This window comes from Pinus tabuliformis, chromosome 6 (genome assembly GCF_031772625.1).
Source record: "Pinus tabuliformis cultivar Carrire ecotype Pingquan chromosome 6, CPIR1, whole genome shotgun sequence".
In the NCBI taxonomy this organism is placed as follows: domain Eukaryota; kingdom Viridiplantae; phylum Streptophyta; class Pinopsida; order Pinales; family Pinaceae; genus Pinus; species Pinus tabuliformis.
Window position 1 is genome coordinate 53,199,184 of NC_142292.1, and position 16,080 is coordinate 53,215,263.

Sequence of the window (16,080 nt, forward strand, 5' to 3'; positions counted from 1 at the left end):
AATTGGGGCCTCATATTGGAGAGAGACCTTGACTACTGTTGGGATGTTTTGTGCTATCAACACATTGATATGGGACGATCCATTCTCTATGTGTACCTCAATCACGTGTCACTTACATTGAAAAATATGTACTTTTCCTTACAAGATCCTCATGTACTCTAGCACCATGAAATATTGTTAGATCACTTAGAAACAAGATTTTAGCGGCAAAAATAAACAACAATTGTAGTTGCAAGCTTGAGACAAAGGGGAAAACAAAGCGAATGTGAGACCAATTTTAATTGCATTACAATTGAACAACTTCAGTACATATTTATAATACTCTCTTCAGTACATATTTATAATACTCTCTAGGAGAAGAATTGCACGCTAAATTGTGGTTCCTTGTGCATGCACATGTAAACCCAAAAATAAACCACCCCTTAGTGTTAGTGGACTAGCCACAAATGGATTTATTCGTGTACAAGTGAGAACTCATGCATGCATAATTGAGCCCATTAATTCAGTGGCTAAAAATAGACTTGCTATAAATATACCACTTTCTAAAATAAACATGATGAAGTAGACCACTTACTAAGAATAACCATACTATAAATAGAAATTATCTTAAACATTAGGAAAAATGTGCATGTACACCAACAGTGGCAAAATGTCCAATCTCATGATCTACCAAAAATTTCCATAAAATAAAATAAACTAAGCCTGTCCATAGGAGACCATAAATCCAAACAAAACATTAAAACCAAGCGATAGATAGAGAAGAGCATTGAGTTTCATGATCATGATCTACATTAGAAATAATTTTCCATTTCATGACTTATTTTTCTTCTCAAAGGGATTCAAACCAAGGAAGATTTTTTCTTGGAAAAACTCAAATCATACTCTACAGAACTAAGCGTCAACTTTACATTCTTCCCTTACAACATGAGAATCCAGGAAGGAAAAAGAAGTGGCCCTTTTTAACACATAAGACATTATTTGACAATGTTTAAGGGTTGAATTGATCTTAACAATGGCTTAAATTATTAGATTCAAACATACATAAATTCAAAGCTATTGAATGATAAACATAAAGAAGATTTTATTAGCAATTGAATAATTCACATGAACAATGAGAGTGTAACACCCTCCTTACACATCCACCCAAGTAACCACTCCAACTGGGGTAAACATGAGACGCGAGGCTACTATGATCAGATTCAACCTCCTAGGTAACCTTAAGGAAGTGGAATCGACGGAACATCGCACACAACTATCCAACATCATCAACATAACCCTCAGGAGACAAGTCAGCCACTCAAACAACCTGTCCCTAGGTCCCATTGTTGTTCTGGACAATTTAAGGCTCAGTCGCTCTCATGCTATGGGCAAGGGAGCGACCAGAGACCTAAAGTCGCTCTCATAGGCTTGCATTCTAGTGATTGTGGACAAAACTTGCCAGTTCTGGGCCAACGACTTTGGGAGTTGAACCACTTTTTCAGGCCCAGAGCCTACGCCACTGCCCAAAATGGAATGAAAGCTCAGAATTAAGTAAAGTATAGGTAAACAATGATGCAAAAGTAAATAATTGATCAAGACCTTAACCAAACCCCTACTAGCCATGACAGGCATTTCATCAAACATATCATCAACATGTACCCTACAGGTGTAAATAACAGAGTTAAGTGTAGGGACCTCTTACTTATCTGAGAATTGCCACGAACCATTGTTTTCTCATGTCATTTGTTGCCTTATCACTTATTAGGTCATAGATACAATATCCATTCAAATACAAGTAACAACATGCTAAGAGCCAAACATAGATGCTGCCATAAAATGTACATATAACCAGCATAATGGGAACATAATTACAATAAACATATCACCCATCAAAATCCATATATACACTAGTACATTTACACATGAAAATCAACAGAATGAATTTGTCATTAATCAATGCAATGAACTGACTGGAGATGGGACTACGACGTTCCACCCGACCATAGATTGGATGAGCTAAGTCTCTCTTCAGGGAATCACACACGTGCCATATTCCAAGCATGAATGTGGGACTCATAGTATACATCAAAAACACCAATCAATGTGGGTGCCATCAAAGTTTTCCTCCTATACTGTGAGGAATTTAAGTGCCTCCTAATCTCTTAGGCTTTACCATGCATCCGTAGTCTGATCTAGGGATCATTAGGCCCTACACTGAGATCCTGCAATGAAGTTTGTTGTAGCTGCTTGATCTTGCCTTTCCCTACTTGATCTTTGCTTCCTCTTGCCTTCTTTTCCTTTCTTTCTCTAATGCCAAAGTGCTCCAGGAAAACTCTAAGTGTCTAAGAGTATGTGTGAGAGAGAGAGAATAATGAGAGAGCTCCAAAGCCAAATTGGCCAAAGGTTACCAATTGATCCTCAGAAGCCTTTTTATGAATGAGGCCTCTATTTTCTTCATTTTCCATTATTTTCTTTCATTTTCCTCCTCACATGCTAGTTGTGACCTTTCACCTCCTTTTTCTTCTAATTTCCATTATTTTCATAAATAAATGTGTCAAAAATATCATTTTGCCTTTCCAAAGCCTTAACCATTGCCTTGGACAATTTCCTTAGCCATAAACAACCAAATGGACACCCCTTAGGATGTCTTGCCAAACATTCAGCTTGGAATAAGTGTCTCATTCATCCACAGTTATTGTTTCTGACTTTTATTGCATGAAATTTTCACTAGGGTTGTTACAGAACCCTCCCACTTGGGGGACACCGTCCTCGGTGTTCAATCACACATATACCTCAGAAACCTGCTGAAAGAAGACATATTGCTCATGGAGCTTTATAACATAGCTCGATGCATTATTTACAATGAAAGATCTGCTCAAGAGAAGAACATCATGACAACATGACAACATACTGCATAGTAGAGCTTTATAACACAACCTGTTACAATATTTACAATGATCGTCCTTCTGAGTGTCAATCCATATGACGTCATAACATCATGATAACATAACCACATGATAGCATAATAACATAACCACAATAACATGACACCCATAGTGCATAGAGGAGCTTTATAACACACCTCGTTACGGTATTTACATCCATACACAATTGTACAGATAACAACATCATCAAAACTATATACCAAACCATATGCCAAATCATATATCAAACATATACTAACATCCTATAGCATATATCAAAACATCATAAAGCATATATCAAAACATCATATAGCATGTATCAACCATCATAAAGCATATATCGATCACCATAAAGCATATACTCAACCAACATAAAGAAAATACTAAGCCACCATGAAGCATATACCAAGCCATCATAAGCAAATACTAAACCACCATAAAGCAACTACCAAGCCACCATAAGCAATCACCAAACCACCATAAACAATCACTAAAACACCATATCAAGGTTGCTTTACCTCAGTCGGCAAACAATGAAGGATACATAGCCCACATCTGATCCATCATCTCCCATGTAGCTTCTTCGGGCCCAAAGTGCTTCCATTGCACTTTAACTTGCTCGATTGCTCGGTTTCGAAGCATGAGAACATTTTTCTGGAATATACACTGAGGATCTGGCTGGAATTTTCCATCTGGTTCCACTTGCAATACAGACGAATCAATCACATGATCATCATCTTTAACATACTTTTTGTAACAAGACATGGAAAACATCATGGACTTTCATTGTTGGAGGCAGTGCAAGTTGATAGGCTACTGGCCCAATCCTCTCAATGATACTAAAGGGTCCACAAAAACGTGGTGTCAGCTTGGCACATGAGCCCATCCGCAAGGAGCTCTTCTTAGGTTTGATGGGTAAGTACACCTGTTCCCCAACCTGGAAGTCCTTGAACAACCTGTTCCTGTCTGCATAACTCTTCTACCTATCATGTGTTGCCTTTAGATTCTTCTTGATCACCTGCATCTCATGTTCCATGTCTGCCAACATATCGAGTCCAATCAATACCCTGCTAACTGTATCACTCCAACTAATGGGAGTGTTACAACTCCACCCATATAATGCCTCAAAATGACTCATCCTCAGTGACTCCTGATAACCGTTGTTGTATGCAAACTCGACCAAAGTGAGATATTCTTCCCATTTCCTCTACTGATGCATCACATACATCCTCAACATGTCCTCCAATATCATGTTGACCCTCTTTGTTTGTCCATCCGTCCGCGGATGATAAACTGTGCTGAAGGCCAACTCGGTGCCCAAATATGAAAATAACTCCTTCCAAAACTTGGAATTGAACTTTGCGTCCCTGTTTGACACAATCTTCTTTGGGACACCATGTAGTTTAACAACGTCTCGGATGAATACATGTGCCACGTCACTAGCTGAGAATGTAGACTTCACTGGAACAAAGTGTGCAACCTTTGTTAACCTATCCACAATGACCATGATGGAATCATGTTGCTTCACTGTCTTTGGCAACCCTGTGATGAAATCCATGAAAATGACCTCCCATTTCCACTTGGGAAGAGCGATCGGTTGTAGCAGTCCACCTAGATGTTTGCAATCTACTTTCCCTCGCTAACAGTCGAAACATCTAGCCACAAACTCTATGACATCCCTCTTAAGATTTGGCCAATAGTAATATTTCTTCACCGTTGTGAGTGTCTTCTGATAACCTGGGTGACCCAAATAAGGTTTCACATGAATTTCCCTCAATCCCACCTTTTTGAGTTCACTTTTATCTAGTACATATATCCTGTCTCAGAGCTTGACCAATCCCTCTGGTGTAAGACAATAGTCCATGCCCTATGCACCTATACCTGTACCTGTATTTCCACCTATACATGTACATGTACTGCCACATGTACCTGTACCACTATATGTACATGTACCTGTACCTGTTCTTGTACCATGACCTGTACATGTACTATCACCCTAATGCAACCTATGTACAATCTCCATATACTTGACATCCTATTGTCCTCCCTACAAGATCCTTTCTTGTAACTCTGTACCGTAAGAGCGCATAACTACCAAGTGATGTACCTGTACCTGTCTACTGAGAGCATTTTCCACCCTATTCTCTTTACCCTTGATGTACTTGATCTCGAAGTCAAACTCGCTGATCGTGGCCAACCATCTAGCTTGCCTGGCATTCAGATTCGGTTGGTCAAACAAATACCTCAACCCAATGTGATCACTTATAAGCACAAACCACCTGCCAAGAAGATATGACATCCACATCTTCAGTGCATGTATAAGCGCTACTAGCTCAAGATCGTGCATTGGGTAGCTCTTCTCGTGCTCGTTCAGTTTCCGAGACTCATAGCATACAACCTGTCCATCCTGCATAAGGACTCCACCAAGTCCCCTCTTGCAAGCATTTGTACATACTACGAACTCTTTGTCCAGATAGGCAATCTGTAGCACTGGTGCATGTGTTAGCAACTTCTTGAGCTACTCAAAGCTAGCCTCACACTCTTCAATCCATTTGAACTTCTTACCTTTCATCTGCAATGATGTAATGGGATGAGCACTCTGTGAGAAGTTCTTGATGAACTTCCTATAATAGCTTGCTAGACCCATGAAATGTATCACCTCATCCACACTCTTAGGAGCTACCCACTCCATGATGGCTCTTATCTTCTCTGGATCTATTGCAATGCCCTCCTTGGAGACAACATGTCCCAAGTAGTGTACTTCAATCTGAAAGAAGCTACAATTGCTGAGCTTAGCATACAACTAATGCTTTCTCAACAACCCCAATGCTGCTGCTAAGTGCTCAACATACTCTTCCTCATTTTTAGAATATACTAGTATATCATCAATGAACACAATAACAAACTTATCGAAATATGGATGCAACACACTATTCATAAAACACATGAATGTGGTTGGGGCATTAGTTAAACCAAAAGAAACAACAACAAACTCATAATGCCCATACATGGTCCTGAACGTAGTCTTGTAAATGCGTAGTCTCCACCACTTACATGGGCTCCTCTTCGTTGATCACTCGTTAAAGGATCCTAGTTAAGAATAAGAATAATCACTTGTTAAGAATCATTGTTGAAAATGAGTTGAATAGATTTGCAACCACTGATTTTATGGATGACTTTATCTTTATCACTAGGAGAAGAGGCTAAGAAGGGCTTCTCGTTAACTGTACAGGAATAGTTTTCCTATCCTATGATGTATCTCTAACCACTTTCACAAATGGTTATTAGGTACCTTGCATGCCAAATCCATAACTCTTTCTTTCTTCATCTTTCAACAGGTTTTAAGTAATACTGAGTCTGATATAGAAATTTTTTGGGGACAACGCACATACTTGTGTAAATCAAGTGATAGCTAAAGTTATTTGAAGTTTAAATGATCACATTTTATGGGTAATAGGTTGAGTATATATTGCATTTGCTTTCTAGTGTGCGTTAAGGAAAATATTAGGGGAATTCAATGGGAAGATAATCAAGGAGTGAAATCCTCACCTGTAAGAAGCATTGCAAGCTACAAATCATCTGAAATATGTCACATATCAGAAAAATGAGTAAACTACATCAATTGAAGCCCAAGGGAACACTAAACCAAGTGAAGAGGAGTAAGCATAAATTTTGAAAAATTGTTGAAGCCATGGGATATGCCTTCCAATACCCTCACTAATGTACCTATTAGAGGTCAACCAAGGAGAAAAACATATGGCAACAAGAAGTATTTCATGCTGCAGATTAGCAGTAACTGAAGCCCAAATAATATCTTGAAACCTCAATGGAAGCCCCAGAATCAATGCACGAATAGACATATGCAACCATCATTGCTATCTAATGCTTTGAAGTTACAAGAGAAATTGGAGAAGAATATGACCTAGTCAGTGGAACATTGTCATCTACACATTACCATGAACTCATTTTGTTTTCATTGGAGAAAGATATATCAGTGCTTTCCCAAGACACAACTGAAAACCATGATAGCACAAAGGACTTACCACCTAGGAGAGTAAGCGATTACATCATCCTATGAGTCTATGTGGAATGTCCTAAAGACATCAAGATGTCGTACACTGAAGATTTACATAGTTCATAACAACTATCAACCTGTTTCTAAGAGTTTCAAAACTATGTTCTTTTATTGTATTTTTAAATTATGAGAAGGTGAATAGTTGTAACTGACGTGATCAAAAGTTCAACAATCACAAATGATAGCCACCAAAATCTACCTAGAAATTTGTAAAACTCTCATAATGAAGGGACTTCTGGATACTTTATTAATTTCATTGTATGATAGAGCTAGGAGGCTATTACTTATGTACTTATTGTTGTAATATTCAGAAACCTGAAAGGCCATTGTTGGAATCGTATGATTACATGCATCTTGTTCTAGTTTCTTATTATTCTTAAACAATTCATGTGTGTGCTTTGTGGGATTTATATTGATAGGCTATAGACTATTATGAAAATTAGATGGTTTCTCTCACATGTTTGTTGTTTCAATTTCTCTACTTTCATTTATTAGCACTTGTTATATCTAAATGTTGATTGTTCTTCATTTGTTTTAGCAATTTCCAATCATGTTTACTAGCTCATTTGCTTCATAATTCTTTTCTATATTTTACTACTATTAACTTACCCTTTTTTATTTTAGTGCATTAGATAAGTTTAGCTTAGATTTTGCATACCCCTTTGCTTTGACGATCCATTATATCTCACAACAATTCTCAAGATCAATAATGGTTATCGTGCTAGAATATAGATGGGTCTCTTATCCCAAATAGTGTGAGGTCTAATTTGGGCCTCACACTGGAGAGAGACCTTGACTATTGTTGGGATGTTTTGTGTTATCAACACATTGATATGGGATGATCCATTCTATAGGTGCACCTCAATCTTGTGTCACTTGCATTGAAAAACATGTACTTTTCCTTACAAGATCCTCATGTACTCTAGTACATGAAATATTGTTAGATCACTTAGAAACCAGATTTTAGGCAAAAAGAAACAACACTTGTAGTTGCAAGCTTGAGACAAAGGGGAAAGAAAAGAGAATTTGAGACCAATTTGAATTGTATTACAATTGAACAACTTCGGTACATATTTATAATACTCTCTAGGAGAAGAATTGCATGCCAAATTGTGGTTCCTTGTGCATGCACATGTAAACCCAAAAATAAACCACCCCTTATGTTGAAAATGCAACAAGATGACGGAGCTTAGTGAAAAGAAGTCGCCTTCACTAAGTGGGCCCGAAGGCTATTTTTGGCGCAAAGTCTATTTTTTAGAGTATGTCTATTTTTAGACATATGGATCATGGTCTATGAGTTGCAGGATGCTATTTATGGATGATTGGTCATGTTGGTAAAAATAGATGGACTTCCTTTTTTAGACATATGGGCGAAGTCTATTTTTAGACTGCTAGTCAAAAAATCGAACAGTCGAATATTATTAGCTCTTAATAATATTTGGACTATAAACATTATCTTATCCTCTTGCAACACTTCAGTTCAAGCTATGGATGTGGCCTGCCACAAGGAAATACGCTTTTCCTATGGGTTAGTTGAGCTATTGCATGATGGACTTCAGTTAGAACTCAAGTGATTGAGTTTGGTGGAGTTGATGGAGTTGTGTTCAGTTTGACTTAGTTGAACTAGTTGTATTTAGTCTAACTGCCAAATACACTAGTGATGAGTGATGTGAATTAATTATTAATTAATTCACTAATTATTAACTCATAAATCAACTAAAGAATACATCAGTTAACTCAATGCATGGACAATTTAGTGGAGACAAGTGTTAGAGGTGGGTGAAAGGGTGAGACTACTATCAGTTGTGACTATAGTTGTGCATGAGATTTGCACAATCATTGATTGAGATTGCCAATGAGGATTGCGCAGTACAAGCCAAGGGAATTCGAACTTGGATCTGATCTATTCTCAACTTGGATTGCGCAGTAGAGGCAAGAAAACAGTGGAGGAGATTTGGACCCGTGACTTGTTCAGATCTGAGCTAGTTTTGTGTGTAGCATGTGGAGATAGTACTGAGTACTTGTGAGGAGTATTGTACTATGTATTGTTACATGTTATCTATCATTACAATATACAGATAGTTGGGGGTTTTTAGCTGTATGCTTTCCCCATTACATACTGTGTTGATATGTGCGATTGATGTTTCAATGTGCGCATGTGATTGTTTTTTTAATTCCACAAATTGATGATCAATGGTAGAGGAGGTTATGTATTATGCATGCATTCCGCAAATAGTGTATAATCAGGATAATATCTGCGAATAAGTGTTATATTATTCAAAATTTCTACACCTTAGTGTTAGTGGACTAGCCAAATGGAGTTATTCATGTACAAGTGAGAACTCATGCATGCATAATTGAGCACCATTATTTAAGTGTGTAAAAATAGACTTGTTATAAATATACCACTTGCTAAAAATAAACATGATGTAAGTAGACCACTTACCAAAAATAGACATACTATAAATAGCAATTCTCTTAAACATTAGGAAAAATGTGCATGTGCACCAATAGTGGAAATATGTCCAATCTCATGATCTACCAAAAATTTCCATAAAATAAAATAAATAAGCCTACCATAGGAGACCATAAATCCAAACAAAACATTAAAACCAATCGATAGATAGAGAAGAGCATTGAGTTTCATGATCATGATCTACATTAGAAATAATTCACCATTTGATGACTTATTTTTCTTCTCAAAGGGATTCAAACCAAGGAAGATATTTTCTTGGAAAAACTCAAATCATACTCTACAAAACTAAGCATCAACTTTACATTCTTCCCTTACAACATGAGAATCCAGGAAGGAAAAAGAAGTGGCTCTTGCTAACACATAAGACATTAATTGACAATGTTCAAGGGTTGAATTGATCTTAGCAATGGCTTAAATTATTAGATTCAAACATACATAAATTCAAAACTATTGAATGATAAACATAAAGAATATTTTATTAGCAATTGAATAATTCACATGAACAATGAGTGTGTAACATCTTCCTCCCACATCCACCCAAGTAACCATGCCAACTGGGGTAAACATGAGACGATATGCTACTTACCTTTCTTTAACTTCCTAGGTAACTTTAAGGAAGTGGAAATGATAGAACATCACACACAACCATCCAACATCATCAACAGAACCCTTAGGAGACAAGTTAGCCACTCAGACAACCTGTCCCTAGGTCCCACTGTTGTTCTGGACAGTTTATGGCTCAGTCACTCTCATGCTATGGGCAAGGGAGCGACTAGAGACCTAAATTCGCTCTCATAGGCATGCATGCCAGCGAATGTGGATGAAACTTGCCAGTTTTGTGCCAATGACTCTGGGATTTGAGCCACTTTTTCAAGCCCAGAGTCTAGGCCACTGCTCAGAATGGAATGGAAACACAGAATTAGGTAAAGTACATGGAAACAATGATGCAAAAGTAGATCGTTGTTAAAGGTCTTAACTAGACCCCTACTAGCCATGACAGGAATTTCATCAAACATATCATCGACATGTAACCTATAGGTGTAAATAACAAAGTTAAGTGTAGGGATCTCTTACTTATCTGAGAATCACCATGAACCATTGTTTCATCATGTCATTTGTTGCCTTATCACTTATTAGGTCATAGATACAATATTCATTCAAATATAAGTGAAAATGTGCTGAGAGCCAAACATAGTTGCTACCATAAAATGTACATATAACCAACATAATAGGAACATAATTACAATAAACATATCAGCCATCAAAATCCATATATACACTAGTACATTTACACATGAAAATCAATGGAATGAATTTCTCATTAATAAATGCAATGAATCGACTGGAGATGGGACTACCACGTTCCACTCGACCATAGATTGGTTAGAGCCAAATCTCTCTTCAGCCAATCACCCTCGTGCCATATTCCAAGCATGAATGTGGGACTCATAGAACACATCAAAAACACCAATCAATGTGGATTCCACCAGAGTTCTTCGCCTACACCGTGAGGAATTTGAGTGCCTCCTAGTCTCTCATGCTTTACCGTGCATCCGCAGTTTGATCTAGGAATCACTAGGCCCTACACTGAGACATACTCTCCAGGCTTTACCGTGCATTCCATTCCGGAATCACTAGGCCCAAAGAAGAGAAAATCCACCTCTTGGCTTTACCGTATATCCCATAATTCACCAACAAGGATTCCTAGGCCCACTAAGGCACACAATATAGCTTTACCGCAACCCACAATCTAGTTCAGTGGTTACTAGTTTGGTGGCTCCATGCAATCTTAGTTTGATTCAGGGACCACTACCACCATGCATTTTTCAATTCAGATATCCACCCCACTCAGCTTCGAATCCAATCTGGTCAGCCCACATAAACCGCATGAAAGAACCCATCTCATCAAAGCTACTAGGAAATGGCAAGGCTAGGTTGAAAATACTGTTACACCTGGAAAAACCCATGCCATGGTAGAAAATAAACATATGCACTCCCATGCATGCAAAATCTAGCAATGAAAATACACATGCAAGTTGATACCTGTAATGAAGTCTGTTGTAGCTACTTGATCCTGTCTTTCCATGCTTGATATTTTCCTTCTCTTGCCTTCTTTACCTTTCTTTCTCTAATGCCAAAGTGCTCAAAGTTGTTTTGCCTCAGCCGGAAAACAAGGAAGGATACATAGCCCACATTTGATCCGCCATCTCCCATGTAGCTTCATTGGGCCCAAAGTGCTTCCATTGCACTTAAAATTGCTCGATTGCTTGGTTCCGGAGTATGAGCACATTTTTTTGCAATATACACTAAGGCTTCGGCTGAAATTATCCATTTGATTCCACCTGCAATACAGACCAATCAATCACATGATCAACATCTTTAACATACTTCTTAAGCAATGAGACATGGAAAACATCATGCACTTTCATTGTCGAAGGCAATGCAATTCGATAGGCTATTGGCCCAATCCTCTCAATGATACTAAATGGTCCACAAAACCGTGGTGCCAACTTGGCACATGAGCCAATTTGCAAGGAGCTCTTCTTCGGTTTGATGCACAAGTACACTTGTTCCCCAAACTGGAACTCCTTGAAAAACATGTTCCTGTCTGCATAACTCTTCTGCCTATCCTGTGTTGCCTTTAGATTCTTCTTGATCACCTGCATCTCCTGTTCCATGTCTACCAACATATCGGGTCCAATCAATACCCTGCTAACTGTATCACTCCAACTAATGGGAGTGTTACAACTCCACCCATATAATGCCTCAAAATGACTCATCCTCAGTGACTCTGATAACCGTTGTTGTATGCAAACTCAACCAAAGGGAGATACTCTTCCCATTTCCTCTGTTGATGCATCACATACATCCTCAACATGTCCTCCAATATCATGTTGACCCTTTCTGATTGTCCATCCATCTGCAGATGATAAACTATGCTAAAGGCCAACTCGGTGCCCAAACTTGCAAATAACTCCTTCCAAAACTTGGAAGTGAACTTTGTGTCCCTATCTGACACAATCTTCTTTGGGACACCATGTAGTCTAACCACGTCTCAGATGAATACATGTGCCACGTCACTAGCTGAGAACGTAGACTTCACCATAACAAAGTGTGCAACCTTTGTTAACTTGTCCACAATGACCATGATGGAATCATGCTGCTTCACTGTCTTTGGAAACCCTGTGATGAAATCCATGGAAATGACCTTCCATTTCCACTCGGGAATAGAGATCTATTGTAGCAGTCCACCTAAATGTTTGCACTCTGCTTTCACTCGCTGATAGTCAAAACATCTAGCCACAAACTCTGCTACATCCCTCTTCAGATTTGGCCAATAGTAATATCTCTTCACTGTTGTGAGTGTCTTCTGATAACTTGGGTGACCCGAATAAGGTTTCACATGAAATTCCCTCAAGATCACCTTCTTGAGTTCACTGCTATCTGGTACATATATCCTGTCTTGGAACTTGACCAATCCCTCTGGTGTAAGACAATAGTCCATGCCCTATGCACCTGTACCTGTACATGTGCTTCCACTTGTACTTGTACATATACTGCCACATGTACTTGTACCACTACATGTACTTGTACCTGTACTATCACCTTGCTGTAACCTTTGCACAATCTCCATATACCTAACATCCTACTGTCATGCCTGCAAGATCTTATCTCTTAAGTTCGTCCCATAGGATCTCATAGCTTCCAAGTGATGTGCATGTACCCATCTACTGAGAGCATCTTCCACCCTGTTCTCTTTACCCTTGATGTACCTGATCTCAAAGTCAAACTCGTTGATCGTGGCAGACCATATAGCCTACCTAGCATTTAGATTCGGCTGGTCAAACAAATACCTCAACCTAATGTGATCACTCATAAGCAAAAACTGTTTACCAAGAAGACAGTGTGAAAATTCCTACACCGGAACCCCTATGCAGCACACTGATGTTACTTCTCCTACTTTTTAACTCATGTAAGTTATTTACTGTCTTCTATGGTAAATATCGAAGCAAATACATCTGCAACCTTCACTTAATTAATGTATATGCAGAAACAAAACATTGAGCAAGAAAGAAAAATACAACACATAGGACAGTTATTTTTGGACAAATAATCCCCAGAAAAACCTAATGTGGGAAAACCAATGTAGCAATTATGAGTGTTTATTATTATGCAAGAGAAATTTTGAGTAAAATTCTAGGATGATCAACTAGCAATCTAATACAGAGAGCGTACTGAACAAAAGACTGGTGAAATGATCTCACCCTGTCACTAGAGAATCAATGACTTGTCCTGCTTCTCTAGAGGTTCTGTGCCACCCTCTGCGTGGCCTCTGCGCAGAATTGTGTCACCCTGGGCAGTTTCTGCATCACCCTTCCTGGGTATTACGTTGCCTCTCCTTTGGATCCTTTGCTGGATGAGAAATCGACTTTTTGCCTCCCAGACTCACACCCTGGCTTCCAGAAACTAAACTTTGACTTCCCTCAGCAAGAACTCGACTTCCCCTCAAGGACTGCACTGCCTCTGTGTCATTACTGGGTGGGCTAGTGTCAGCCTTCCTATGCATGTCTTTTTGTTCTCCCTGTGCCTCGTACTCTCCAGAAATTCCTTCTCCCGGATTCTCACTGCCACTCAGTTGCAAGATCTCCTCAATCGATTTTCCTCTCGAGAACTTCTCACTTCAGAAAATCGATTTTCTCAATCCATGTGTGTGTTTTCCAATAACACTTAAGCCCCTTCTTATATCTTCCTATTAGACAACCAACGACCTAGATTAAAACATAATCAAAGGCTCAGATCATTTTAGCTTGATCAATGGATTCTTCTAGAAGTTTCACCCTTGATTAGATTAATACCCATTAATATTTTAATTTTTCTAAGTTTAGACTTAGGAACCCCATTAAAAATATTAATTATTTTAATAAAATCACTTTTGGGTGGAATTTCTGAAAACGCTTTCTAGGTTCTTTGGAATACTTGTGCCCACGCCTCCCTACAAAACTTGAGGCTTAGAGCACATACGATGCTACCCCAAATCAACACTTCCTCTTAGCGAGGAATGTGTTATAGAAATACACTACCTCTCTGCATACTACTCTGACTCTGAAGCATCGTCTCTGCGCTGCTAATTCCTGACATGTTGTCCATCACCCACTGCATTGTTGCTTCTACGGTACTGCTGCCTTTGACACTACCATTGCCACTTCCAATGCTACATATGTACTACAATTCTCTCTCAAATGTTGCATCTTCTATGCTGCTAGCACTACCATTGCTATCACTGCATCTGTACTGCAACTCAGTTGCTGAGAGAAGCAACTGAAAACACCCAAAACTAGACAAGTATCGAGTGGCTACTCCTCGGTGATAACATCTTGACTACTGCTAGTCCCATTCTACCTCTGAAGCTATTGCGCTGCTGAAGCTCTGCATTGTGCCTCCTTGCACTGTTGCCTCTCTTCTTTGCGATGCTCAATCTCTAGCTCTCCTAGCCACTGCATTTATGAAATCAACACTCCATGGCACCAACTGAAACTCCACCATCCTGCTACTCCTGATCATGGGATCCCGTAGCTAAGGTGATGATCCAAGAGGTGAGTTCCTCAAGGATCCTGCCCATCTATAGCTCCATCGAACTACAGTTATATCAACCACCTCCCTCCTGGAGGTATCTTGGCTTTCATGGCAAACTCATCCTCTTGTTCAATCTTTGCGGTTGCAATCTTAGTATTGTGCTTCTCATCCTTTTCCTTTTTCTTCAAAGGACACTGTGATGCATAGTGGCCCATCTCGTCACATGTGAAGAACTTCACCTTGGAGACGTCCTTCTTTCATCTCTGTTTCCTCTACTATCCCTTTGATGCAAGGGATGTGTTATCCTCTTCCTCCATTTTGGGTTTCGACCCACTACTATTTCTGCTCCTGTCAAGTTTGACCTTGAGCATGTCTCTCCTCAACTCTTCTTATTTCAGAGCTGCCCACATCTCATCCCAATTTTGCAATGCTGCTATGCCCAGGATACTTTGGATAGAGATCTACCAATCATTTGAGATAGAATTTAGAGCCAGTCTCACTAAGTTCGAATCCTGAGGTATATGTCCCGCAGTTGACAGCTCATCACGGGTCTCCTTCAGTTTCGTGAAGAACAGATCCACACGTTCTCCCTTCTGCATCTGAGTAGATCTTAGCTTCTGCTCTAAGTACATATTCCACAACTTGGAAGATCCCTGATACAATGTGGCCAAGGAATCCCACATCTCCTTAGCGGTCCCTTTGCTTCCAACGTGGCACACCATGTGATACTTGACTCCATCCAGGATCATCCTCTTCGCCTTATCATATAAACTCTGTATTTATCAATGGATCTGCATCCACTGGGACAACTACCACATTATCAACATACGATTGAGGGCATGTTCATCTAGAAGGAAGGCCATTCTAGCCTTCAGATGGCATATTTGGAAGCCAATCCAATCTGTATGATCCCTCAAGCCACTGGTTGCATATCCACTGAAAATTGTCGAACAACTCCCTCTTTCTCCCTATTGCGAGCTCTAGGATGACTTATGCACTCCTTGGTAAGCTCATGCACCTTCTGCTACTCAACAATTGAGAAATGTTGATTT